Consider the following 4507-nt stretch of genomic DNA (forward strand, 5'->3'; position numbering starts at 1 on the left):
GATGTTGAAAGCTAATATGCATTTAAAAGCTGATTACAAACCTAAGATATTGAGAATCCATCAAGAAACATTAAACATTAAGCTATTGCTGTGTTCCTAATGCATGGACTCTCAAAGGGCACTGCTTCATTTAAGTGGCTCAAGTTTGCCTTTGCACGGCATCCTTGCTGAATTTAGCTAGTCCCAGTCACACAGAGAATACCAAACATAATAACAAGACAAAATGAAAACGTTCTCAGGCTCTTTAGACCGCTAATACACACCCTGTTTCTAATCAGGGTGTAGAGTAGAGTAGATTGTCCCCAGGATGATGTACGACTTTTTCTACACGTTTTTACTGTTCCATTTTGAGAAAGAAACCTTCCACACTCTGCATATTTTATGTGCTCCTAAAAACTACTTGCACTTATCTGCATACCAAAAAGATACTACAGCAACACAACCGACATTTTCAAATACCTTAAAAAAATAACGTTGAATTCAAGACTGGTGTAAGCAGATGCACTTAAGTCAAAGGTGTCTTGGGGTTAAACAAACACAATTGGTAAATGTTAGACAAACTGAAACAAATGAGGCATTCGATATTAAATCCACACAGAAGATGATGGTTTTCCAGAGTTACGTAGCACTTTGCCAAGAATGAGAAACTATCATTACATTTAGATGGCAAAACTAGATCAAGAGAGTTAAGCTCCCTGTTGTGAGACACAGGTACAGGGGTGAACGAGGTGCCAAGGAAGAAAAAGAATGTGGTATTTTTGAGCTCATGACCTCATACTTCTCAACTGGATCTACCTCTCTGCTCCCTAACCCAGTCTTTGTAGACTGGTTTCTTATCTGTTTGCCCTTTCCCAATAACTTTACCATGTGTTAGCTGAACTCAATGAACCTGAAGCAGCAAGCAATCTTAAAAGACAGTCAATTCGAATATATTTCAGATATTTTATAAATTAGCTATTTTATAACTACTTCATTCATCAAAAAGACCTTGAAAATTTATTTCAGGACAAAGAGATCACATTATAAAGCCAATGGTCATCTGCTTTCCTAGTATGTTTTTGAGATAGGCCCTATTTTTTTTGTTCCACTTCTTTCTAAAACTGTTCCAGCCAAAATCAGCTACTGTTTTAGTTTTTTTTACCCTTTTTCTTAAAAGAAGAAAGGAAATCTTTTACTTGGTACCAGTAGATGAAGAACATAGACCCTTCCCCTGAAATAGGGATTTACTGTCTAAAATTACTGAAAGGTAAAAGAAAAAACGTTCTGATCTTTCCCTAACTTAGAGTTCTGCTGTTTGAGGCCTATCTTACACCTGATTGATAAAGCTGGTACCATTTAAGATTGCCTGACATGTCCTTTTATATAATCCTACTTTCACTTGGTTGTAACTTAGTTAAACTTTTATCGTTTCATCTGATTTTTTTTTTTTTAAAAATGTGTCAGGTGTCTGCCTCAGGCTGAAATTTTTTGGAAGCATTTCAACCAATATCTCAGCTAATTCTGCAAATGAGACAAGGACATGTCGGGGGGGAGTTTAACTTGTACTGAATATTCTGGTGACAACTCCTTTGAATAAGCTTTCCGTGCTCTAAAGTAGGGAACAGAAATTTGACAAGAGAGGGAGGGTATCATATGAGAATGATATGATGATTCATTTCTCCATATGAAAATTTGAGCCATTGGGCCAAGTCATATATCTTCCCCAAAAAAGTGCAGTCTGCATGTCTGTTAGGGATTGACAGCTAAAATTCTATATTCACTGAACACTGAACATTCGGCTTTTCATGATTTTTAGTGATGTCGAGATTGCCCTCAAAGACAGGCTAAGAGCACATCTGTCTCTGAAAAACTTTTCTGTGTGAGACAGCTGGGCACATACAGCCCTCAGATTGAATATACTTATTTTTTTCATTAGAGTGTCAGGGAAGGACACTGGCTTCTTCTCAGATATCCTGAGCTGAAGTAAGACTAGGCAATAGCAGGATTTGGGGAGGAAGCTGGCAGGTGGTAACCCTGACAACTGTATGCCTACGTGGAAGTGGGAAGCAGGATAGAAATTAGAGGAGGAAAAGGCTTGGGTGGGGAATGGCACTGGGAAGCCCCTTTCTATACAGGGGACTAATAAACTCTTCAATGTAAAGAAGTTCATCTTTATGGGCACAGAATCATTTCATGTGAAATTGCACAGCACACAGCAGGAGGGAAGATAAGTCTTGGAAGAAGACAACAGAGCTAGGCAGGCTGGAAAAGACAGACTGGGAGGGCAGGAGGGAGACTAAAAATCAAAGACGACAGGATGAAACGAAGAAAGCATCAAGCAGGACAGGTGTTCAAGTGTCACGGATCTGTATGACCAAGAGGACTTGCTATCTGTAGTTCTGCTGCTTCCCAAATCTTATTGTATTATCACTCCCTAAGGTGCCCAGCCACTGGTTCACCCCCCCCCCCAGCAGACTAAGCCTTGCGCTCCTTTGAGCTCAGAGCCTGGCCCTGGGCCCAGCAGCATCCCAGCTGTGTTTCGTGGCCCCTGCAGCAGGACTTTCTGTGCCTCTCAGTGAAGACTTTTCTTGTAAGAGAATCAAGGTTTCATCAGCAAAGGACATAGTCAAGTCAGATTCTCCAGCACATAAGAGACGTTTATTTGGAAACTGCAAGTACAATGATTAAATTTTAGGTTTTGCAAGCCCAGACTTAGCATACTCAGGGTCAGTTTGAATCCATGGCCTCTACCTGACTGCTTGAGCTTTTTTTTCAGTTCCTCCTGTTCCTAAGAAAACTTTCTCCTGTCTAATCCTCTGGCTTCCTAAGATGAGATAGGAAGAACAGGTGTTTTGGGTCTGTGTTGCCAGTCCAGCAGTGCCCCTCTCTTCTCTATTCCTGCGTTAACAGTGAAGCCACCTCAGAGGCTGTTATCTTCTCACCTGGCCTAGGCCATATCACACACACTTTTCTCTATGAGCAAACTTCACATTAAAGAAAGGGTAACTGCAATAAATATGAAATGACATGCCAACATATTCCTCCTTATGTCACGCTAGGTAAAGAGACAGGAACTGGAAGGAAAAGCCTGTGGGAAGGAAACTGCAATAGAAAGGCAGGTCCATGGAAGAGAGAAGTGTGTGACAGACTGCAGAAGATGGCCCAGAAAGGTTTGTGAGCTAGAAAAGATAACTACAGCGTGGTCCCCTGGAAGCTCTGTTGGGAGGGTCTACGGTCCCTGAGAGCTTACGTCTGTCACAGACACCTGGGCCACCCACTGGCAAAAGTCCTATTCCTTTGGCCTTTAATGCTAGTCCACAAAAAGGGTGGTATCTCACATTTAATGTAGTAGTTCAGAGATGGAGAAGGCAGATCCAAACATTCCAAGTTCAGATATTAATGCTTGTGGTCAATGTGCTTCCAGAGTGCAGACTACCTGCCTCCAAGCATAATTTGCTAGGGGTTTCTTTTTTAAAGAACAATGCTAAAATAATACTTAAGTTGCTAGATGACCTACCGCAAAGTTACAAATTCCACTATTAGGCCTGCTGTTCAAAAAGCTCCCCTTCTCCCTCCTGTCCACCCTTATAGGATGATAACAATGATGAGGCTCTATAATTACATAAGCAAATGCTATTTCACTTCCTAACAAACTTTTGCTTCATCCACTGTCTAGACTGGGTGGTTCTTACCATGGTTGCCCTCACCCTAAGAACGATATACCTCTGCCCATAAGCATGGAGTCTGGTCCCTGGAACTTGTAAAGTTGGCAAGGTCTAATTCTCTGACATAAAGGTCTTTGAGTTTATGTACACTTGGGCTGGTGAACTGCAGATCAACTCACCTCAACGTGTGATAAAGCTCAGTTTTTCCGTGGGCCTGTTCTCTTTGATGTATATGAGTTTATGAAGATAAACTGCATTGCAGTAAGGCAAAACAATTACAGGCAATGAGTTATGTTAAAAATAAATAAAGACAGACAGACAGACAAAATTTAACTGAAGACATGAGAAAGGTAAAAAGGCATGAACTCTTGGTGGCCCACCCTCTGCAGATTCCTGACACTTGAAAGAGAAAACAAAAGACCATGTGATCCTTGCCTAGGTGGCAGGAACCCAGCTTGCTCCCCCCTTCCCTGCACTGAGGTGCAGCCTCAACAGGTTTTCGCAGAGGTTTTTCCTCAGTCGAAGCATTATGCAGCTAAAATACACTGCATAACTAGGCACTGTTCTCAGAGCAGGTTGATTCAAACACCATTTCTCACCATTCATATCCACAAACTATAAAACACATTATAGTCCGTTACAACCAGGGGAAAATCGTTATGCAAAAGCCTGATTCTCTGACACCTGCCATGTTCAGCGTGCACAGAACCAGCCCAGTATGCTATTTCACGTTATAAAGCCTAAGCATAAGTGGATGTATCCGCGCAATAATGAGTTATTGTGCCTCATCAGAGGATCAGCTTGCAAAGTCCAAAGTATACAGAGGCATACAAGACAAATCTGAACTAAGCACTGTACCCTGC

At 41.5% G+C, this 4507-nt stretch overlaps 1 long non-coding RNA gene across 1 annotated transcript in view; it reads right to left on the bottom strand.

The window, feature by feature from the left end:
* Positions 1-4507, bottom strand: part of LOC138061052 (uncharacterized) — a 50887-nt gene that overhangs the window by 39474 nt on the left and 6906 nt on the right. The gene's annotated exons all lie outside the window — the stretch shown is intronic.

The sequence above is a fragment of the Struthio camelus genome, chromosome 1, assembly GCF_040807025.1.
Source record: "Struthio camelus isolate bStrCam1 chromosome 1, bStrCam1.hap1, whole genome shotgun sequence".
In the NCBI taxonomy this organism is placed as follows: Eukaryota; Metazoa; Chordata; class Aves; order Struthioniformes; family Struthionidae; genus Struthio; species Struthio camelus.